The sequence below is a fragment of the Haemaphysalis longicornis genome, unplaced genomic scaffold, assembly GCF_048455015.1.
Source record: "Haemaphysalis longicornis isolate Haplotype H1 unplaced genomic scaffold, Haemaphysalis longicornis Haplotype H1 scaffold_28, whole genome shotgun sequence".
In the NCBI taxonomy this organism is placed as follows: domain Eukaryota; kingdom Metazoa; phylum Arthropoda; class Arachnida; order Ixodida; family Ixodidae; genus Haemaphysalis; species Haemaphysalis longicornis.
In genome coordinates, this window is record NW_027526329.1 from 503,231 (window position 1) to 528,045 (window position 24,815).

The window sequence follows — 24,815 nt, forward strand, 5'->3', positions numbered from 1 at the left end:
CTGTGCAAGCGTGGCACGTGGCGGCCCGGTCCACTTGATGATCATGCGAGGGGTGGCCGGGTGTGGAACCAATGGCTCGTCCGTCGCAGCAACACCGGTGTGCGCCTGTGGAACCAGCTTAGCTCTGGGGCGATTGGTGACGCTGCGCCGGAGTCGCTTGATAAATATACATGTGCCACATAATGCGTATACCGTGTGTGTCATTGAAGCAGCAGTAAGCAGGATAATCAAGCTAATCGTAGACAACCAGGAAAGCCAGGAATAACCAGCTGAACCTTAACTCACGCTACGTATATCCTGGCATAGCCGAGCTAAGCCACTGGCATCTTGTTGTGTCGTGGGCGACGGCGAGCGGCCTCGGCGGCGACGGGAGCGAAGGCTCAGCGCGCCGGGCCCACGCACAAGCCCAAGAAGAAAGAGTGCGGCCTGCTCGTCCCAAGACCAGAGCCCAAAGAGAACGTTTATTGTTCGACAAGACGACACCTAGACGCATACGCACGTGACCCGTCACGTGCGACCACAGCAACGACATCTAGTTACAATTAACACAACCAAGCGCCCACAGTGAGCGGGCGCTCCACTAGAGGGCGCCACTACACCACATCATCTTCCCGTGCAAAAGAAGTTCGCACACTCTGCGAAATACGCCACTACACCACATCATCTTCCCGTGCAAAAGAAGTTCGCACACTCTGCGAAATACATACAGCATCTTAAATGCACACTGCACATCATTCTCCCGCGCTTTGAAGAATGTCTGCATCTTCCTTTCACTTGACTCACACAACAGGCTATCAGTCGCTCACGACAGTTCTATAAGTCCCAAAAAAAAACCCGTCCAAAAAACATTTTCGCTCACGACAGTTCTCTAAAGTCCCAAAAAAAAACCCGTCCAAAAAAAAACCCGTCCAAAACACTTTCAATGATGATATACGATTCAACACAGACATGACACGTTCAACATGACGCAAAGCATGAACCGTACGTATACCCCTTACTGCACATATTCGCGAAGCCACTGAGGCTGCTTAGTCTTACGGCGCGGACGCGTAGACGTTGAACTTGCATTATTTGACGATCCAGAAGCCCCCTCATTTTCCTTTGTGTTGTCTACATGGCTATTTGGATCTGGTTGTTCACTATTTTCTTCCTGACATTCTAATGGTTCCCGAGGGACAATGGATTCAGACCTTGCACTGGTAGAAACCTCCGACAGATCAGGGTCTGTCTGAACACTGGGGCTTGTCCCTTCTGACAACTGTAGACTAGGGGACTGACTGTCACAAATGTCCAAGTTAGACAAAGAGTACAAAAACTCTTTATGCCTCGACGAGAGTTCAACATTGTCAAAGGAATACGGTGCTGAGCCAACCTCGATTCCCTTCGGAACGACTGTGAGTTTTGAAGCGTTCCAGATCTTTCCATCACTGAGCTTAAAGGTGAAAGGTGCAACCTGAGCTTGCACTGTCAACGGCTAACTATACTTCAGAAATCCTTGCTTACGGAATTTTACCTTCACTACATCTCCCACCTTTATGCGGGTCTGCTGCGCACCTTTCCTTCTGTCAAAGTACTGTTTAGCTTTATGCTGCTTCGTGAAGACCTGATTCCGAACATGAGGCAGGAAATTGTCCGATTCTGCTGCCCTTTTACGTATCCTGAAGTTGCTAATATCCACTTTGGAACGAGGCTGACGTCCATGCAGCAAAAAAGCTGGAGAAAGACCTGTCACTGAATGTGGTGTGACCCTATACGACCCAAGAAATTGTGTAATGCTTTTCGAAGCATCCTTGCCTTCCAGTCTGGCTACCTGTAAATGTTCTTTGAGAACTCTGTTAAACCGTTCAATCTGGCCGTTAGCCTGAGGGTAATAATTCGACGAGAACACGTGGCGGATACCTTTTTCCTTTAGATACTCTTGCATTTGTTTGGAGACAAACTGGGGTCCATTATCCGTCACTAAAACCTCAGGGAGCCCTTCCCGACTGAAAGACCAGTCCAACAACTTAATGACATCTTCAGTTGAAATGGAATTTGTGCCCAGAACCTCAGGCCACTTAGAGTAGTAATCGACTAGTGTAACAAGAAATCGGGGGTACGACACATCTAACGGACCGACGATGTCCATTCCCAACTTTTCCCAAGGCCCTTCAGGCCATTCCACTGGCTGCAACGGAGCTACATGAGGCTTAGCAGACTTGTCTGCCAGCTGACAAACGTGACAATGCTTTACATGTTCTTCAACATTGCGATCCATTTGAGGCCACCAGTAACGTTCCCGGAGAAGTTGCTTCGTTCGTACTATTCCTTGATGATTTTCATGTGCTAACTCGAGAAACGTAGGTACCAGTACACAAGGAATGACTACACGGTCATCACGCATGAGTAATCCGTCCACAACAGAAAGTTCATCCCTTACATGAAAGTAAGCTGTTAAGTCACTGTGTACCTTTTTCTTATCAGGCCAACCCTTTGACACATACTCTGCTACCTTCTGCAACGTTACATCGGCCTTCGTTGCCAGCTGCACGGTTTCTTTATCGACTACTGATGTTACCAGCGACACTATCTCTTCCTCCTTAACAAGTTCTTGACCGGTCTGAATGGGTAATCTCGATAGAGCGTCAGCCACCAGATTTTCTGACCCTTTGCAATACTCGATGTCAAAATTGTAGTACAGCAGACGCGCTGACCACCGTGAAATTCTTAAAGGTCTCCGACCTGAGTCTCCTGCGGCTAACAAAGCAACTACAGCCTGATGGTCAGTTCTAAGTGTGAACCGTCTGCCCCAAAGAAAAATGTGCCACTTTTCGCACGCGAACAAACAAGCCAGCGCTTCGCGCTCTCCCACAGAGTATTTTCTCTCAGTCTCCGACAAAGTTCTAGAAGCAAAGGCTATGGTTTCAAGCCGAGAACCATACCGCTGCTGTAGTACCGCGCCAATTCCCACATCAGATGCGTCGGTAGTTACTACTACAGGCAAGTCAGGATTAAAGACTTTCACAACCGGAGAACATGTGAGGCACGCTTTCAACTGATCGAAGCTGCTCTGAGCATCATCAGACCAACAAAATGTCTGACCCTTCCTGAGCATGAGGCGAAGTGGTTCAACTATCTCTGCATAGTTCTTTATGAACTTAGCATAGTATCCTGCAAGACCTAAAAATGATTGCAGTGACTTTATGTCCGTAGGAGCGGGAGCATGAACTATAGCTTTTACTTTGCTCTCCAAAGGTGAGATGCCCTCAGCCGAAATCTTGTGACCCAAAAAATCAAGTTCCTTGACCGAAAAAAGACATTTGTCGTTCAACTTCATGCCACTGTTTGCTATACATGTTAAGACTTCAACCAGGCTCGCGTCATGCTCAGCTTGAGTCTTTCCCCACACAAGAATATCATCAAGATAGCAAACAACATTTTTGCAATTTTTTAAGATCTGAGACATCATTTTTTGAAAAACCGCAGGCGCCGACGCCAGACCAAAACACACCCTCTTAAACCTGAATAAACCTTCATGAGTCACGAAAGTAGTTAAGTCCCTACTGCCCTCTTCCAGCAACAACTGATGATAAGCCGACGCCAAGTCAAGCTTAGAAAAACAAACAGCACCATGAAACATCTGCAACAGCTCTTCAACATGCGGTAAAGGATACCCATCAATGATAATTGCCTTATTCGGTTCCCGGAGGTCCACACACAGCCGAATGTCCCCGTTCTTTTTCCGGACGACGACGAGTGGCGAAACCCACTCCGAGGCGTCGACACGCTCAATGACATCATTGTCCTCGAGGCGTCGCAGCTCGCTGGACACTGGATCACGGAGAGCAAGAGGCAATCTTCGTAGCTTAGATGCAACTGGAGTCACACCTGGCCGCCGTTGGATCTTATGCGAGACGTCCTTGACAAGACCCAACTCGCCGTTGAAGAGATGTTCGAAACCCGGGGGCACGTTCACGGGACACTGCACTGCACACACCGATGCTAGTCGACACGTAAGAGACGCACCGTCGATCTGAATGCCCAGTTGCTGGATGGCGTCGAGCCCCAAAAGAGATGTCCCTTTGTCGGTGACGTAGAATTTGACGGAGCAAGACCGTTGCAAGACTTGAACAGGAGCTTGGAATGAGCCGCGGATGCCGATACGTTGTTTGGAAAAATTCCACCAGTTGACGGAAACCTTGGACAGCGCATGCTGTTTACTGAAGTGACGCTTGAAATCTTCGACAGTCATCAACGACACGGATGCTCCGGTATCGACTAAGAGTTGCATGGTCACTCCGCTGACTTCGGCTTGAACGACTAAGTCCTTTCTGGGAGGATTGTTGACGCTGACTTCAGCTTGGACGACTAAGTCCTTTCTAGAAGAAGTGCTGACTGTTAAGACGGAAGATCTTGCGGGTGCGTTGATCTCCGTGGATGCTGGATGCTCTACAGGTTCCGGTGTCGAAGCGGATCCCGTAGCTTCCTTCGAAGAAACTCGATGCACTGGTGCCGGCTTACGGCACATCGACGCGAAATGTCCCCACTTGTTACAAGAGTTGCAGCGCCGATTTCTGGCTGGACAATTTTGAAATGCTGATTTATGCCATTTACTTCCGCATCGTTCGCACAACTGAAGCTTGCCTGCAAACTTCTTCGCCTGGACTGTACCGCGAAACTCTGCAGCTGACTGCGAATGGAAACGTCCATCTTGGGGGCCACCATCTTGCCTTCCCGAACCCGGTGGAATGACGTCACGGCCTCCCCGGCTGGCCAGGCCATCTTGAATTCCTGTGCCGCCATCTTGAGCGCGCCGGCCTCCCCGGCGGCCCAAGCCATCTTGATTCTCCACGCCGCCATCTTGAGCGCGGCGGCTTCCCCGACTGTCATCTTCCGCGACGCCACCTTCTCCTCGTCGACCTACTGCTTGTACTTGATGCGAACCGAAGGCTTGGTTCGCCAACGACAAAGATTCAAAACTCCGACCAATCTCTTCAGCTTTCTCCAAAGACAACTTTTCGCCATGTGCGAGCAGCTTTTCTCTAACCTGGGGGTTAGACGTTCCATGTATGATTTGATCTCGGACGCGCTCCGCGTACGTCAGCCCGAACTTGCAACGTACGGCTTTCTCCTTTAGAGCGGTCACGTATTCTAAAAAACTTTCCCCCCGAAATTGACGACGGCTTGTGAACACATGTCGTTCAACAAGCGTATTTGTGGACGCAGCGAAGAGCCGGTCCAGCTGCTCCAAAAGTTGGTCGAATTTCGAAATGGCCGGAGCCGAGGATGCGGTCACACTACAGTCGGTCGCGGAGTCGGTCACGATAGGGCTGGTTACATTAGCGTCGGTCACGTTACTGGTGGCGTCCCTCCTTGCTTCGTCCTGCTCCGCCTCAGCAAAATACCTTCGTTGCCCCTCCCTACCCAAAACACTGACGAGCGCCGACGCGCGTCGTCCGTCATTCCAGTCGCTGCCGCCAGCCGCCTCGAGATGGGCCTGAAACAATTTTTTCCAGTTATGCCACGGAATCGGAGGCGGCCCCGGCAATTCGAGGAAAACGGGCAGGTTATCGAAGAGGCCCATGCTGCCAAGCAGGAAGGAGAGAGATGCAGGAGCAGAAGCAGAAGAACGAAGTAGGGCGAGGCCTAAGCGATGGTTCGACGAGCGTCAGCACAAAAGAACGCTAGGCCTCGCGACGCCAGACGCGCCGGACAGTCACACTCGAGCGAGGTCAAACGCACTCACGTTTTCATTCTGCCGGACCCGTCGACGATGTCGTCGCAGCAGAAGAAAAGCATCCCATCCTCGTCGCCAAAAAGATGTTGTGTCGTGGGCGACGGCGAGCGGCCTCGGCGGCGACGGGAGCGAAGGCTCAGCGCGCCGGGCCCACGCACAAGCCCAAGAAGAAAGAGTGCGGCCTGCTCGTCCCAAGACCAGAGCCCAAAGAGAACGTTTATTGTTCGACAAGACGACACCTAGACGCATACGCACGTGACCCGTCACGTGCGACCACAGCAACGACATCTAGTTACAATTAACACAACCAAGCGCCCACAGTGAGCGGGCGCTCCACTAGAGGGCGCCACTACACCACACATCTGTTTTTAATTGAACTCCAAGGCGCTCGAAAGCGACAATAACGTAATTTTTTTTTTCTTTCTTCGGAAAAACGGCGACATTTAACAAAAAGCGTTCTTAGAATACGGGTTGATTACGTGTTGTCATGCCGATCCAGGCCTGCTCAAATATAAGTTTACTCTGGAAAGTGGCACATCGGGGTTGTGAGGGCCACTTTGCACTGGTGGAAAACAAAAATCGGTGATTTCCATTTAAATTTTACGTTGGCCTACCATGGTCTATCCAGAATAGTGTTGGATCGCCGACTGAGCAAGAGCTATCACCGAAAACGCGCACGAGTATTCCCGCCGCCTAAATGAGCAGGATACCTCTATGCGGGCACCCGCCCAACAAGTGCTAGTGGTGCTGGAGGCCCATAAACTTTACGCATACCCCCTCAGGGGGATTGGCCAAGACGTTTTCGTTTTATTAAAAAAACTGACAAGGCCAAACAGTACAGTCAAACACGGAATGTACTACGTAGATTCAAATGAGAAATAGAAAAAAAAAGAGGAACGAGAAAGCCTGATCAGCATATGAAATGTGATTTGGCACCAGACGCCCTCTTTGTTTATTTCTTTTAGATTTATTATCGGTTCGTTGCTTGGCTTAAATAAACCCTATCTCTCGCGGAGAACTCGTCCTGAATTTAGCCCAAGGTACCGAATCATTATTACTTCTGTTCGTTCCTTAATCCCGCCTCGGCGATCGCCAAGAATGGCCCTCTCCTGCGCCTCCCAGAATTATCCGAGTGGTCTCATGCCTCCAGTCTTGGTGTTACGGCTCTTAAAACTGTTTTTCCTTTTTCGCGCCTCGCCCTTCTTTTTTCCCTGTTTTCTCTCTCTCCACCACATGACGGAAGGTCCGCGCCCAGGTGCCATGTTAACGCGGCAGCCAGGCTCCTGTGGACTGCATCCAGCAAACAACCCTTTGGTCGCCTTCCCAGCTCACGAGAGCCCCACCATAAGCATACGAATCATGGGCCGCGATTAATCATTTTTCTCTCTCTCTCTCTCTCTCTCTATCTCTTTCTCTCTTTCACAAAATCCTCTCATTATCAGTAACGTCACCTCGTATAAACCATTTAAAATTGTTGATCACAAATGCAGCTGGATCGGCAATCGCTCAGTCTGCACTGACAACACGCACATGGTTGAAATACTCCTGGTGCGAATGCTCGAACTCGGCTGATAGGGCCTAGCTTAAAAAAATAATTTCCAGCGAATTCCACTTATGGCCAGTGCACATTAAAAATTCTTGAAAGACCTTTTGAGGTCCTAAGCCTGTTGTCTCTTTGTTGCTCCCGGAAGACGCTGCTGTGGTCCGCAATCCACTCAAGACGGGCCAGGTCTGCACTCTCCATGACCTTTCCAGCAGCCGACGTTAGGGACACAGGACGGTAGGACTCTGGTTCTGTCGGGGGCTTCCCGACCTTGAGAATTGGCGAGATAAGCCCCACGAGCCAGGGTGGCGGGAGGACAACAGTCTGTCAGACCCGATTGAACAGTCGCAGAAGCGGCTCTTCCAGGTTCCGCAGCATCTGTTACGTAACCCCGCCCATACCAGGAGCGCTCCTGCAAATATCTTTGAAATTTCTTGACTGGCGAAAAAAAAAAAGCTTTTAGCCCTTGTGGGTTCCGTGTCACTGGGGAAAGGTCTTCCTCGAAGTTGTGAAACAAAGGTTGGCCGCACTTGCATCGCAGAAAACATTGGTTTTATGCTCCACGTTCTTTTTTTTTTCGTAGCACAATTTAGTCTCGCATTCTCTGGGGGTTGTGTTGAACAGGGGTATCAGGTTTCCGGCTGGTTTTCCGCACTTTTCGTTTCCATAATAAATTCCGGCGAATAAAAGTGGTCCTTGCAGTCAGCGCTGTTAGTATTATCTTAAATTCGCGTGTAGGCTCGTTCAAATCGATAGAAATGCGGCATTTAACGCGGCATGGTTCCGCGACGCCATTGCCGTAATTGAGAGCGCCCTTCATATGACTCCTGCGGAGCTTCAAAAAAAAAAAATCGTCACCTCGTAAAAAATAAAAGCAGAGAGCATGTAAGCGTCCATACTACTGAGTAGATGGAGCCAGCTCTCAGAGCGCGCTAGAAAACGGCAAATACGAATGAGAAAACGCTAGAATGTGAGCTTCAAATCGCGGATAATTACTTTCTATTTGGATTGGCCAGGGCAGGAAAGTATTAACTATTTCTGCGATTGTTCGAGTACGATGCCTGAAAAAGGTGTACCTAGCGTGCCTGTGGGCTGCATATGCCGTCGGGGCAATCCAGTCTCCAATCCCCTTCCCCCACCCTGCCCCCGACCTGTCAAATAAATATGTTGTACTGTGACATCTTGCATCACTAGAAAAGAGATAGTAGAGCAATTCTGCAAACGCGAGGACACCACCCTGTCGCCTGTTTATGGCTATATAACGTCGCTAAGATGTTCGCACTTTAGTTACAAATGTCGTGACAGTAAGGATCGTCCCCATGACCGAGGCGTGCCCAAGCTTTAGAAATCGGCCGCACCGCGCCGTCAACGTGTCTTTCGCACACCGTGTAAAGTATTGAAAGCGAAGCTTTAGTGTCCTCACTGATGCCGTGGTAGGCCAATATGACTTGAAGGAAAGCCAACTCTCCGTGACGATTTTGATGAATGATCGCGGGTGAAGTCAAAGAAAAAACTGCTTGCCGCGGCCGGAATTCAAACTGGGTCCCTCGCGTTTTGAAGCCGGCGTCTATCTGATTGCTCCATTTCGACATAGTCGAGAGAAAGAGAGAAAAAGCTTTTGTTGCGCCAAGGGCTAGTTCAGGGGACGGGTGGTGACCGAGGGAGGAAGTTTCCGGATGACTTTGGCAGCCCGAGCGAAGGTGGCTTCTTGCACTGCCGAATCCGAGCTAATCAATGCCATCGCGCGGTCTCAATTTGGGGAGAATGGGTGGGGGTGGGGGAGGCACTGCCAGAGGAATCGATCTATGGTTTGGACCACACCACAAGTAGGGCACTGGGGGGAGTAGTACAGGGCGGGGTACAAGCGGGGCAGGCGTGAGAGGCAAGTAAGGGTGTACGTCTCCACTAAGCGCCATAGGCGCGATAAGAGAGAGCGCCGAAAGCGAACGCCAAGCAGCAGGCAGGGTATTGCGGCGTACCGCCGAAACCCTAACGTTAGGTCTACTTACTTCACTCCCGAGAGTTGCTGTGGCTATTCTACAAAGGTGAGCGTATCTACAGAGTAGCATATACATACAGAGTGGGATGGGCTAAACAAATAATCCATCACGAAAAAACTTCGCGTTCACCCGTCGTCGTCGTTGGAAGGAGGGGTGCATTTTTCTGTTTTTCATGTAATCCTGGTAGCTGGCATGACATATTTGTTCTTGTTTTTCCTTTCATTTTCTGCTGTTTCTTCCTTTCTGCCTTCTATTTTCAGTATTGGCTCGCCACACAGTCAAAAAAAGAAAAGAAAATCCTCCCAACTTCGCTGGTTAAAACCCTTTATCAAGCTCAGCAATCAGAAGGCCACAAAGCTTGTATGCTAGGGGTAACCTCCTTGATCAACCCTCTGTCAGGGACATGGTTCATTTTAAGCCAAATATCCATCCCAGCGCACAGCTAGAAAGAAGCAAAAGTAGTTGGTTGGTTGGTTGGAACCAAAAATCAGTGGCGCGTACCCACTCTGGGGGATTGGCCAAGTCAGATTGGGGAAACTGGTCAAGAATTCAAACTAAGGGTAAAATAGAGCTGTGGAGTGTGAGGGAAGTGATGTTGGCAATTTTGAGGGAAAAAAAACTATAACATACCGAAGTAAAAACAGATAGTACACGTACCAGAGAAAGAAAGTACGAAGTGTCTTTTAACACGGTAGGCGACCGGATTGTGAAATAAAAGCGTGAAGGGCGCGACAAACATCCCCGTGGCAGAAACCTAAACCCGATGCCCCAAATGACAGTAAATTCGATACCGACAAGGAAAGACCCAGGCGCCGGAGGGGAACCTCCAGGAATCGATTTCGGATAGAGGAGAACCGCCGGCAAGACAGCAGGAAATGTTCGATTGTCTCCTCCTCTTGACAAAACTCACATTGGGCCGAAGGCGCTATGCGTGCACGGTGAAGGTAGAAATTCAAATTGGGCACTCGGCAGCGAAAGCTGGTCAATGTGACCTCGCACAATCGCGACTGCACAACATCACTCTTCCACGCATACCGGAGGTGCTCAATTTCTGGGCATTCAGAGATACTGTCTGGGTGCAGGCTGTCCAACGAGCTATACCTGCGAAACCGGGATGCAACAACTTGGGCTATGGGGGGCACAGCATCAACCAGCGGTCCATTCAATGCCACACCCGCCAGATAATCAGCGGTTTCATTAAGGTGGATACCCCTGTGTCCTGGAACCCAGACCAGGCGGATTTCTTGTACATAGGGTGGTAGGAGCATCGAGAGCGTTCGGCTTAGAGGGGTAAATCTTGGATTAGATAGGGTGGAGCAGACTGAAAGCGAGTCCGTCACAATAATCACTTTCGAATGGTCTTCATTGAGTTTTCTAATAGCAAGGGCAATCACCAAAAATTCTGCCAAGAATGTTGTTGTGAAATTGGGTAGCCGCAAAGAAAATGCCCAGTCAAGTGCAGGTGAAAAGATACCAATACCAGCCTTTCTTTCCTGAACAGACGCATCTGTGGCTACAACCACATGGGTTGGAAACTTCTCTAAATGGGTGATTAGAAGACCAGCTATAGTCTTCTCCGGCAGATATTTGGAATTGGAGGGGAAAATATTATCAAAATCAATTTCCACCATCGCATTTCGAGGTTCAAAGGAAGGAATCGAGAGAATGTTGACGTTTAATGGGGCTAATAGAGACTGTACAAACACCACCTGAGGGCGTTTGTACCTGGGCCATGGTTGAGCGAAAAAAGGCGTTGGGGAGTGAACGAAGACCATTTGCGACCTTGAAATAGGCAATTCCATTACGCGAAGGTATGCCTCTACTGTCAACACTTTGAATCGGGGAATCAGGGGAAGGATGCGAGCCTCCCAGTACAATACCCGAATAGGGACGTACTTTGGTAAACCCAAACACAAGCGCAAAGCTTGTCGTTTTATTGTAATCAATGGACGTAGCTTATAAAACGGATAACTTGAAAAAAGGATGGATACGAATTCTAGAATAGGTCGAACGTATAGGCGGTAGAGCATGAGGAGAATGTCTCTACGCATACCCGACTTCTTGTTGCAAAATCTTTTTAACAGTGAAACCGCCCTCCCCGCTTTGGCTGCAGTATAATCAATATGAGGACGCCAGTTTAGATTGCTCTCATATATCACACCTAGATATTTCAGGGAAGTAACTTGTGGAATTATTTTCTGTCGGTATGTCAGACAAATGGAAACAGGGTCTTGAACCGGGAATGCCAGGAGGGCACACTTTCCGACGTTTACGGATAGGCAGAGCCCGTCTAGCCACGATCCTAAGATCGAGAGGTACAGCTGCAGGGACTGGTGCAAAGAATGTATATTCCTTGACGATGCGAAAAAGGCTAAATCATCAGCATACAAATATGATTGAATTCCCGCAATAACGGGCACCTCGCTCAGCAACACATTAAATAACACCGGAGACAGGACGGATCCTTGTGGTAGACCTCGCGATTGACTGTAACTCGAGGAGGTGACTCCGTGCTGGGCAATAAAGAATTTGCGGCCTGTTAAAAACAACCTGACCCAGGAAATAATATATTCCGGGAAAGATAAGCGCACCATCTTTTCTAAAAGTATGCCATGTTCAACGCAATCGTACGCTTTGGCCACATCCAATGTCACCAGTGCTGCGACCTCTTTAGAACGTCGAGCCAGATGAAGGCGGCTCTCTAGGTCTATGTGCGCCGACCATATCGAACAGCCTGGCCTAAATCCTACCTGCCGAGGGCTCAATATGTTAGGTGGAGGGTTATTGATTTTAGTATCGCTAAAATTCTGCCATAGTGCACACATGTCCTTTGTTTCACTTTCATCTGAGAGTGAAATTCTTGCAGTTGACTTTGAATTGCCAGGAAATGTTTTATTCTCTCTTGTAAATGCATACTTCCCATATGGGGTGACATCGACCGGTTCACTAGATGCAGCTTTGGCTGCTTGTAAAAGTCACGTCATATTAGCAGGGGATTTTAATTCCCATCATGTTGACTGGGGATTCCGTACTGATGCTTGCGGAAGGCGCTTATGGGATTGGGCTAGCGACCACTCTCTCTCCTGTATGAACTCCAGAGTTGCTACATACCTACGCGACCAAAGTAAGTCGGCATTAGACTTGGCGTTTGCAGAACCGGGTCTGGTTTCTGCTTGGTCTACGGTAGACTGTGCAACATCTAGCGATCATCTACCCGTAGTTTTTTATATTAGTGTAAGGAAAAACGTTATCCGCAGGGCACGCTCCTTTGTAAATATGCCTCGGTTTGGAAACCTTATTCGTTCAGCCCTGCCTTCGATACCCACTCAAGATAATGAATGTCGCGCGAAGGGGCTAGTATTATTGATACAGGATTTGGCCACGCGTGCTAAATTTCCTATTACTTCGGTGCAAGGGAAGCCTTGCAGTCCATGGTGGAATGATGAATGTACGAGGGACTACCGTCGAAGAAAAGCAGCGTGGAAAAAATTGCGGTATAATCAGTGTCCTAGTAATTGGAGCAACTTTAAGTATTTTCGAGCTGCGTTTAAACGCACAATTTCACGGGCAAAACAGATGTACAACACAAACCGATTCTCTATTCTCTCAGAAGCTTGTAATAGGCGGGCGCTCTTCAGCTTCTTGCGGATAAGGAAAAACGGCGTTACTGCATCAAACCTTGACTCCTTCATTCATACGCCAACTGCCTTAAAAATTCTTCTTGAAAAATTGGCTTTAGGACTGCAGGCTCGGTTCACATCTCAATATTCTGTACTGGCCCCCCAGGTGACTGACTTTCCTTTACTGAGCTCGGCTGTAAATTTTGAGGAGGTTACAAGGGGTGAGTTATATGACGTGTTGCAGCGTGTACCTGATGCAGCACCAGGCCCAGATGGAATTACAGTTCCAATGATAAAGGCGTTGTTCAGTGAGTCACCCGAAGACCTCCTGCTTATTGTCAACCACTCTTTGTGTGCCTCCTGGATCCCTTTGGATTGGCGGCTGTCTAAAATTATCCCCTTGCCTAAGAAACCCGGATTAGGATATGCACTGGATAACATAAGACCGATAAGCTTAACGTCTAACCTTGTCAAAATAATTGAAAGAATTTTATTGTCCAGAATTGAGAAGTTTTTAACCAGTTCTAACATATTGAGCAAAAGTATTTCGCTTAGCTTTATTCCTTCACCTTCTTCACTAATGAGAGTACAGTCCGAATTGGTCAATCCCCCAGAGTGGGTACGCGTGATTTTTATCCCTGCTCCAACTAACCAACCAACCGATCAACCGATCAACCAACCAAAAGAAGACAGCATCTAGCGCGAGACAACGTGCTTTCCCTCTGGTGCATCATCTCGTGCAGCAGGCCCTTCCGAACGCCACAGGACCCAACACCGTTGACTGCCAGCACGGGGGCATACGACGCACCGGTCGTGACACGGCATGGTTAGGCTGAGGACAAGCGTTCTCGGAGCAAGGGCGGCACCGGGTCCAGTCGCTGTTTTCCAACCACCAGTTTCAGCGGGAGCGAGGCTGCCAACCGCAGCTACCATCGGCCCTCCGAACCCTGGCATCTGTGGGAAAGGTCAGTGGCGATTCCTTTGGCACCTCAATCTTGTAGGTAAATTTGTCCGCCGGAAGCACGTCTCACATATGTCTCTTCATAGTGCGTCTGCTTGTGTCGAAACGTCGTGTCTGTTGTATACATTTATTTGAACAACTTTTTTCATTCTCGAGCATTTTATGAAATAGGCCTACCGAGACAGTGAGATGAAACTGCTTAGATAGGTTCGCTATTAGGCTCTGTTCATGCTGCGCGCTTTCTTATAAGACCTTATAACGGAACGAAGTATTTTACCGCGCTGGAAGTAGTTGTATCGTTCGTTAAAAATTCGGCGTCGCAACAATTCGGCGTTAGCGGTTTCTACCATTGGCAAAAGTGGATACGAAGACAGTTTCGAGCAGCAAGGAGGAAATGGAGACTGATGGTCCGGGAGGGGGTTCCCAATGGGGAATGAAGCTGACGATCGCCGAAATAGCTTACACCCATGGTGTTTCATCCGTCAATCTACATATCTACTACCTCACCTTCCCTGTAGTATTTTCCATTTCGTCAAAGTGGGGGACGGTTTATCGCATTCCTTAATTCCGCGTGGTTCCAGCTGCCTGTTTTGGTGGATATTAATAAAAATGTATCACTACGGTAATCCGGCAAAATATAGATGGTACTCTAAATACGCCGTTTGAAAATAACTCAACAGAACCCTAACATGAACCTTCGTAGAAACGTGTCGGCACTAGTTGTATCGTGCAGTTCTAAGTAACCAGCCCTGTCATCACCATATAAAAGACTTTGTATATGCACCCGCCAGGGTGGCTCTGTGGCTATGGCGTTGTGCTGCTGAGCACAGGGACGCAGGTTCGATTCCCGGCCGCAGCGGCCGCTTTTCTGATGAAGGTGAAAAGGGAAAACTCCCGTGTGTTTAAGATTTCCGCGCACGTTAAAGATCCCCAGGTGGTAAAAAAAAATCACGCCATATCCACGGAATGAATGATGATAATTGGGGCGAAGCTCGAGAGGGGGAGATCATCGGTAACCGTAACTCTCCCGTGAAAGTTCGCCCATTGCATCATTAAGAAAGACGTGAGACTGTGTGCGTACTTTGTAGAAATCAACTTTTATTTTCGGAGTCAATGCTCCCAAGCCCAGACCTGGTGAAAGACCCCGCGCCATCGAGGACTACCCCGCACCTCCACCACACTTTGTCACGTAGGATGGGACACAACGGTAAATAAAGAACTTTTATTTAGGGCGAACTTGTGCCCGAACAAGACGAGAGGAAACGAGCAAAGGCCCTTGCGTCTCGTTCGATCTCCGAGAACGACTGCCTGCGTTCGTGGCGTGATCTCTTGCGTGATCTCCCCCTCGCAGTGCACGTGCGCTCGCGCCTCCGTTGGCGAACACAGACAAGCTCGCGCTCCCGGTGCCGAGTTTGCGCTGCCGGTTGCAGCCGGTTCTTGCGCGTGCAACGCGGCCCACTTTGCGACATCTCCGAAAGCATGCGACGGTCACGTACCACGAGACACAAGGGATGGACAGACCCATGGCTTTAGGAGCTTCGCCCCTAAAATAACCTGTAGCCCTCCCAGGGAACGCCTAATCGCCTGTGTATGTCGGCGAATTAAAACATCGTACTTGACCAATCAACTTTGTATATACGTAGCTTGTAGTGACGTTGCTATAGCGGCCATCGGGGAGCTCTGCTTGCACGGTGGAAGGCTGTGAATTTATAGGCCGCCTTATCTCGAGAAGCACTGTGCAAGCTAAAACCGGTACAACAGGAAGGGTTGCTTGACGTGCTTGTAGATAAATATGCAATTGATGTGCACTGGCATGTCCATGCCGTGTGGGACACGTCTGTCTTCTATAGGCATTGCGCGCAAAAAGGGGAATACTGCTTGGAGATACCAGTACCGCAGTTCGGCCGCATTAAGAGTAGTGCATCTGTCTTGTCCCCCAGAGTGTAGTCTGCTTCTTTAGTGACGCTTTTGTCCTATGATGGATGCGCTTTTCTGCTGAGTCTTACTGGAGTATTGACAAGAAAGGTTCGTGTTACGTTTATTTCGCTGCTATGGGTGCCTAGCAGCCCACTAACCATAGAAGGGCACATTACACGGTCGGTCGTGGCATAAATAATCATTTAAAGCCTCGTTTATTCGTATCGGTTTCGCGAAAATTAACACCGAGCGAGTCGCCTTGACAGGACGGCGCTCGTCATGTAACCGTTCGTGTCGCCCCACTGATGCACGCACAGCCCGGTCGTGCCTTCCACCATCTCCACGCGCCCGGGCGGCATGACGTCAGTACTAAAGCTATGACGTGTAACACACGACGGAGCAGCGCGCGCCAACCGCAGCCAGCGCAATGCCGTCCCCACCGCACTTTGTTGTATGCAGGTGAGCCCCCAGTTGGGCTCAATAATATCCCCAGTGCACTTCCTTTTCCTTTTCACCCGAACCACCTAAGAAAGAAGGAGACGTCATGGGAGCCCTAACGTCAGCAGTTTGGCGAATGCGCAGATGGCGTCATGCTGATCTATATGCTGAAATGGAATCCTTTCTGAGCTTTCTTGTGCCCGGACAGACTGAAATGGATTTAAAATATAAAATTAAATGTAAATTTAAAATCCTGAACGGATACTTTTCAATGTTGCGGAAAAGATGTCTGCGTATATAAAGGAAACCTTTCACATGGTGATCTCAGCTTGAAAATTTCAGGCCAGTACTCCTTTAATGGGTTCGAAGTATTCGGCAAATATTATGGCTGCAAGTGAGCACTCCTAATTCCGTCTATTCAGCACGTTTTAGATTAAAGGGTATTTATTTCTTTACCTGCGTCAAAATACGACCATAAAAATTTAAAGCCGATTATCAGGCATCGCATCATTAGAATACGTTTTTGCGTGCTATCCCTTCACGGTACTCTAATTTAAGAAACGCGGTAGAATATTTGTAGTCTGCACGGCAACTGCAATGCGTACTGCTGCTGTTGATAACAAGAAACGAACACTACTACGACATAACAACCAATAGTTGGTAGCATCTCTGCACCTCCATCCCAGCCTCGTCGAAACGTACCCGGTGCGTTCTAAATGCTCAAATTAGGCTTTCGATAACGCAGCCATTCGCCTGCGCAGCGGATCGCCGACCGTCCGCGAGAAACGTCATGGAGACCAGCCGACCCCCGGCTGAGGTCTGCGCAGCAACGTCAGCTGGAGCCAACCGCTCTGGCCGGGCCGATCCTCCTCCGATCGGCGACGACAGCGACGAGGTGCGTGCGGCCGTGCGCGTTCTCGGGATGCGCCACGACACGGTGGTCCCAAACATGGCCGAGATCGACCGGGAGAATCAGGTGTGTGAAATACCTAAATCCGTCTTGCGGTCCCGACAGCATCGTTGTGGTCCCACATTGATAAAAAGGTTAGTCATTGTTTGGTAGTCTCAAAGTCATTACGTTTATCCCCCAATACCCACTAGCTTCGCGTTTCCAACTTCCGCGGCAGCCATAATTTTTGCTAATACGTAAACAAAAAAAATGTTCCTCTTTTCAGGACAGGTGAGGGCACAACACTACTGACATATAACCAGATTTGTGTAAAGATACAATTTCTAAGGAAGGTGCCCTTTACGGAACATTGTTGCGGAGAGTTTGTAACCTCCATTTATTTCATGACCCTTAACACGTAAGCGAGCAGAGCGGCAGGAATCAATTATTTTTATAAAGGCGCTATGTTGCGCTACCATTTGACAGAAACATTGCGTGCGTGTTTTGGGGTGACGTCTCTTGGAATTGCACTCGTTCGCTGCAGACATATTGTTCAAGGCTCTGTTTCTCTAAACCGAATATAGGCACATTGAAAAAAGTATTCTGAAATTGCCGTAAGACGACTCTATTAAAGGGACACTGAAGTGAATTTGTCAAGCTCCCGTTTTTGCTTGCACTGCGTAGACTGGCTCAAATTAGCACACTTTTCATCGTTTATCCGGTTGACAAATCGGTAATTATTGTACAAAGCGCGAAAGAAGAAAAACTACCATGCGCGGTTTGCGGCGGCCGCACCAACTAAAGCTGTCACGTTAGGAGGAGCGGGCACCGTGATTGAACGATGCCCAAGGAGAGCAACCAAACAAGTTTCGGTTTCGGTTCTGTGAAACACAACCGGTGGCGTTATTGGATGGGCATTCTCAATAACTCAGTAATCATCGTACCGTGCTTCTGCCATGTTGTCAGCTGTAAAAATGCATAAAGATAAGCCTCCCAGGACGGCTTGGAATCGTAGCATTCACTAGCCGAGACCTACGCAGTACATGAACGCCCTCCGCGTACCCGCAGACGCCCAAATGTCATGCGCTTTTCCCCCATATTTCGAGCTTGCCTCCCTCATGCCTGTATCGTAAAAAGCGTGTTCGCACCAGGCCAATGGTCTGTTCATTCTGGCCTGTGCCCACTGCCTGCAAGCAGTCGGTGCTTATGGCAACAGCACGCCAACGAGAACTCGCTAGCGTGCCAGTGCCAGCCTGCGCGCGCTCTGTGAACTAGTTCGTGGAGCCATGAACGTTGCGGCCCAAAAAAAGGTGAACTCAACGTAGAAAACATCGGCGGAAAACGAAAAAGCTAACTTACAAAAAAAAAAAGCGCGTACCCGCGGGGATTCGAACTCGTGACTTGCAAAATACTTGCGGTGACATACCTAGCACCCAAGGCCACTCCACCACGGGCCGGGCTCTGCTGGCCGTGGTAATATAGGGTATATATTGTACAATTAGTTTACACTTTTATTTAGTTTTGGCATTTCAAGCAGCTTAGGTGACTATTTGTTGTATTGCGCTCGCGCAGTAAGCGTCGCCCGAGTTTCCACAATAGCTCACGTCTAGCAATTGCATTTCGTAGACGGAAAAGCGTTCGCAGATGCGTAGTCGTGCTGCTGACCGCTGTGCTTGTTCACCCAGCGTAAAAAAAGTGCTTCCCGCACCCTAGTTTTAGGCTGTACGGTAAAAATATGAGTTGATTTTATTTCCTTAGTACCTATATTGACTTCGCTGACTCTTCTCCCGCCTTCAAGAGGCCTTATATTTTCCTACTGGTGTACCAGTCAGCGAAGCGTCGCATGTGCGCTTGTGCAGGGCTTGTGTGAAGCGACCTTGACTTGGAGCTAGATACAGTGTACAAACTAACAAAGTAAAGAAAGGCAGATTCTTCCATTCACAAACGTGTCCTGGCTTCGTTTCAACTGAGCGAACGAATTGCGACGACCCGTCGGCGGCCGGCGGACGAAACGCTGGGCCGACTGACTCTGTCTGAAGGCCGGGGAGCCGTGCAGTAGCGCAGCCAATTGCGAGCTCGGCTCCTCTCGACGTCACACGAAAACGCCGCAGAAAATGGGCGAGCGTAAAGAGAGGAGGACAGCATTTTCGAATTAATTTTTCTACTAAATCAAATCGCGTAAACGCGCCCAGGGTGGTCGAAACATGGCTTGGGGACTCCGGACTACAATTTCCGCAAGTAATCCCGCAATGTTTACATATCACTTCAGTGTCCCTTAATATGCGTAGTTTTAATTTTGTGTCATGATTAGTGAGTTCACAATGAAGTAGCAAACATTACAGAATTCCCGCTCCCTGTCACCACATAGCCGCCTACGGATGGAGTACGGTTGCAGAAGAAAGCTGTAGGTCTTGCTTTACGGAAACTAATCAGAAACAAATTAAATGAGAAATATTTAGATATAATCCTCTAGACGCCAGGTGTATGTTTTTACTTGTTGGTATATTAGGTCGCTGCATAACTCACAATAACTTCCACCAATGCATCCTAGCTTGTCATCCATATTCACAGCAGTGGAAGCGATATAAACTATGTTGCAAATGCCATCTTCTGTCCTTGCGATTGCACGTCCTCGATGTGTACTTATCCGGCCTCTGCGGTGGTCGTGTTCCACCCACAAACCAAAACCAACGAACAGGATACACACTGCGGGAAATAAACCGTGTGACCACAACTCGCAATAACAATTATTGCTACGGCGACGTCTCGGCGGCCTCCATGGCAGTTACGGCTGGGTATCGATGTGGGACGAACAATGGTACCAACGATTTTATTGGTCCTACGTCATGCACCCAATCATCCTTAAGACGTTTATTTGTTGACTTGTGTAATGACCGGGAAGCATAGTACGACATTTCAAGGAATAGAGGTGTGTTATAAAAGCTTCTGGTGAATCGCATTGGCCCTCCCCTTTAGAAAAATGCCCAGGGAGCGGTTCCGGGCTTCAGCTTTATAGGAAACGAGTTCATAAGAGCTACTTATTGTTGACATGTAAATATGTCGCCTGATTCCGACGCAATGGAAGTTCTCTCATTCTCATGTTGGTCAATTTCAAAATGACAATAAGATACTGGAGTTAACCGGAATTCTGCGGGATGCTAGTTCGCGGAGTCACGCCTAAGGTTTAAGAGTTTTCATTGCATCCCGTCATTGGCAGGGATCAAATGGCCAGACTGTAGTCGTTTCTTTATTGCTACCCACAAGACCAATAGGTTGCTCTCAATGCCAGGTGTGGTTCTTTGGGAGAAACAGGTATTTTAGTCGTTTTCCCTTTTTGCCTTCCCTTCAGCCCAAACAGTGATTTTATTCGTAATTTTAGGGCGCTGTTTTTATCGCTTGTTGACACGGAAAACTCTTAAACTTTCCGCTTCCTAATACAGGACATGGGCGCATTTACCTCGTGTTTTCCGCGTGCGTGCCTGCCTGAATTTAGGCTAGAAAATGCGTGTTTAAAAAAGCCAGGTTGTGCACAAAGCCGAGCGACATCAACCATTGCTGGTGTAAGGCAACATGCCGGTGAAGGTCATCACGTGTTGCTTGCTGCTAAAGCTCCTTGCAGTTGCGCATCTTGGTAAACTTTCTTCGTACCCGGTAACATCTTCTTTATGGTTTTAGCGTATTTTGACGCGTATAACCCGCACCGAAAATGCGAAAAAATTTTAGTGGAAAGTAGGAGTGCGTATAATATGCCGGGTTTTTTCTTATAGTGCAGCTTCACGGCAATGCGCGTTGTGCCGTGAAGCTCGTACGCGGCAACACTGAGTAAGCCATGCAAGGCAGCCATTGAGCAAAACATAGAGGAACAAGGAAGGAAAAACAAAGATGGGCGCACTCTAACAACTCAATTTTATTAGTAAATTGTGACTTTTGCCTTGCACTCAGTGAATTCTACTTGCTAAATACACGATTTTTCCGCCTACAGAATGTGTGATGCGTTGCTTCAGCAGTAGCTTTTGTGCAGCCTGTCATGTAGCAAATGTACGGGCAATACGCGAGGATTTCTTTTAAAGCAAAGCTTTTACCTCTACCCCCCAAGGGTTCTTTCGCAACCGTTGGTGTAACCAGAAAACTCCAGCGAACAAATAAAAGAATTTACTGGCACCGCCGGGAATCGAACCTGGAACTAATAGACTAACAAAGGGAGAGCCCGTAGTCTTACCGATTTAGCTACGAGCCCACGGGAAGACGGGGAAGACAGGTGGTGTACTCACCAAGCACATCTGCGGGTTTACCCCCTGCGTTCTCGCTGAATGCCACGTGAAAGCGTCACGCGACCACTCACGCCCGTCTAGCAGCCCTGTGCGCACCTTGCTGATGTGCTAAGAGTTACAAAAATTAAAGGAAGCTCACACCAATGATTGGCATCTCAGTTCTAGTACGCCAATGTGCTAAAGCCTGTGGCCTCCAGTGTTCACGTAAAAAATCACAGCTCCTTGTCGTCCGCCCTAACGCCAAATCAAGGGATACATTCAAATACTCCTTGATGACCAGGCCATCACTCCAAGCCCCAGCATGAAGATCCTGGGTCTACATTTTGAGGCTAACACCAAGAGTGACGTGTCCTTGCAGCGCCTAAAAAACAGCATTAATCAAATCATACACATCATCAGGCGAGTTGCCACCAAGAAGCGAGGCCTAAAGAAATCTGGTACCTTTCGATTAATTGAAGCTTTTGTCCTCTCGAGAATCACTTACGTCAACCCCCTGTCTTCTTCTCGGCAAGGAAGACATAGAGATGCTTTATATAATGATAAGAAAGGCGGTTGAGCAGGTCATTGGTCTTCTCATGAGTGCGTCCACACAAAGGCTGCTTAGCACAGGGTCTCACAACACGGTAGAAAAGATGTTAGAAGGCCATCTTTCTAGCCAGAAGGACCGACTCAGAACTGTGGTGCGTAACCGCATGCTTCACCAGATTGTCTGGGCAGCCCAGAATGTCACTCCGCTTGACGTACTCCCAGACTCTTGGCGACTAAAACTAAAGATGCTCCCTTTGCTTAGAAATAGGAACCCCTCACATGACGAGGGTCAACGAAAAGCACGGGCTCAAGCGCTAAACACCACGCTCGGTGGGGATAATGCAATTATCGACACAGACGCCTCCAAACATCGAGGGCAGCAATACGCCATCATCATGGCTACCTCCAGAACCAACCTCCTTGCGTGTACCTCGCTTAGGACCAAAGAAATGACGGCAGCAGAAGAGGCAGCCATCACCTTGGCTCTCACTCAACCAGGGGTTCGGAGTGTAATCACCGATTCCCAGAAAGCCTACTGGGATTACCAGTTGGGTTGGGTGTCCTGACCGGCACTGCGCGTCATAAAAAACACTCCCCAAACGGTTCCATTCAGCTCATCTGGACACCCCCTCACGCTTAAATGGAGGGCAAGAAATACGCCCACCCAACAAGCCTGCGGTTTTACCTCCCATGCTATGGAGCTGCACGAGAACAGTCACCCGCTTGTCACGTTCCTAGAAATAACCCAGCATTATCACCTTCTGAGACAGACCGTACCTTCGCCTTACCCTGACCTTTCCAGAGAACAACAAACTACCCTACGGCTCATACAATCCGGGCTCCTTCCCACAGCCTACGCGTCTTCACTTACTGCATCCGAATCGCTACGCCACTGAATGAAACTTTTGCTCAGAAGTAGGAATACTCCGCCCCGTAATCGGGGTGTGCGACTTTAGCCCTGAGCGCCCTCTTCTCTTTCCGTCAACTACCCAACAAGAGCAATTGGAGATGCTGCTGTCCAGGCCCTCTCTACCTACCCAGCTACAGCAGGTGGACAGAACACAGGCCGCGCGGGCTGCAAATGGGCCCCACAGAAGAAGGAATCACTGAACAGAAGTATTTCTTTCTCCTCCTTCTCTGCCTCAAATCTCGTCGCCACCATCCGCGGCGCAGAGACGGAGAAGTCAGATAGTCTAACACCTGGTTGGAGCTTACTTTGATTTTATAAAAAAAAGTTTCCACTCTTGTGCTACACCAATACAACTCAACCAAACACCGTTCATGCATCATGCATTGATTTAACCTTACCAAGAATATCTCTTTGAAGTAATAAATGGTGTGGTTAAATGCATTTCACTTCTCTCTGGTTTTACTATTTGTAGAGCGATGTGAGTGAATTTAAGTGACGTCGCATGGGTAATTGTTATGGGTGCCGTTTACAGCTTTGCTTTCCAACCACATTCACAGGGTAGATTGGCGCGATTTTTTTCCTTTTCCGGCGGGCTAAAACTAGTGGCGCGGAGAATATGCTGGGCCAGGTTATACGTGCAAAATTATGGTATCTGTTTTTCGTGTGTAGCACTGTTTCACTTGTGATGAGGCCTTGTTGCGTGTGCCATAGATAACTCCGGAACACCGATTGTTTGTACGTTTTACATGTATTGTCTCCGGCGTCATGGGCGACTAATAGGTTTCATGTTGACAGTTATGTAAACGATGGAGTATTTCCCAGCGATTCTTTATTCCCGAATGCTTTCGCTGTGGTGGCGGGCATATAAGCCGCGAGAGCTATTTGACCTTGTTTGTTACCTGCCTACATGATTCACTCCTGTGCAAGGGTATACGAAACCTGATTACCTGAGATGTACTATGGCATGTGGAGGCATTTTTCAATTTTTTCTTAGGACATGAGAACAAACTGTGTAATTTAGACACTACAGGCAACTATTATGATTCTAGGAGGGGTAGTGTAAAGCAGGGATTTCTGCAAACCGTGAAAACATATCCACCCTTATATCCTAAGTATGTCTGCTATCAGAAATCCTGTTGGGAAATGTGAGTGGGAGGCGTGCACAAGTGTTAATATTCTAACTCCTGCCAGCGCAGACGCTGACAGGAGTTGGACAATACCTGGAGCAAAATACTGAATTGTGACCGTTTCGACAATGTCTGTTTCGCGGCCATTTCAGTTGTGACGTAGTTGACACTTGCGGGACCTCTGACCAATGTACCTACTGTGTCGTATATGATCATCTGCTTTCAACCAGTCAGGCATCGCTCGAAACGGACACTTTAGAAGAGACATGAAGTGGACAAAATTGAGAATTTTTCCCCTGGTTGAACATTTTATTAGGCTCCCGAGCGGGCATGCCAGTATACCGACCATAAACAATGGATCCCGCTACTTTGAATGAGAGCTTTTAACTTTGTAACCCTACGTTGTAAGTTTTCCACAATCGTCGTCCTTCGGTACTCACCCTCGCCTTTTCGGAACTGACAGGGCCACCCGTATATGTTCCTAGGCATTGCATCGTTCTCATTTTTTATCTCATTTCTCATTTTTATCAGATGCGAAAGAAAATAGCCAAAGCAATATAAACCACCATAAGAAATGGTGTCGCGGTATTTATCTTGCTTGTTATTCAACCGCGTCCAACTGGTGGCGCCTACGGAGCGCGAGGTGTGCAGCGAACTGAGACGCTTCAATCCCCAACTGCTCCTTCTTTGTCCCTACAAGGGATAAACCATTACGATAACTGGGAAAAGCTCCCCATTGCTCGCGTGTTGGCTGCATGTTTAACAATGCCACCGTACAGGTTTGAGAGTGCCACCGCAACAACCATGCTGGATATAACAACGCAATTTTCTCCCCCAGCTTCCCAGCCTTAAGTAGCACACTTGGGTATGTGTGTTTACTATCACGCCAGTCCTT

General features: G+C 48.5%; 1 long non-coding RNA gene across 1 annotated transcript; it reads right to left on the bottom strand.

Annotated features, from left to right (window-relative positions):
- Positions 1-430: 430 nt before the first annotated feature.
- Positions 431-6,069, bottom strand: LOC144172985 (uncharacterized). Its single transcript, XR_013323144.1, has 2 exons — positions 5,726-6,069; positions 431-5,476 (listed from the first exon to the last, which is right to left on the bottom strand). It is a non-coding gene; the product is annotated as an uncharacterized LOC144172985 (long non-coding RNA).
- Positions 6,070-24,815: the final 18,746 nt, after the last annotated feature.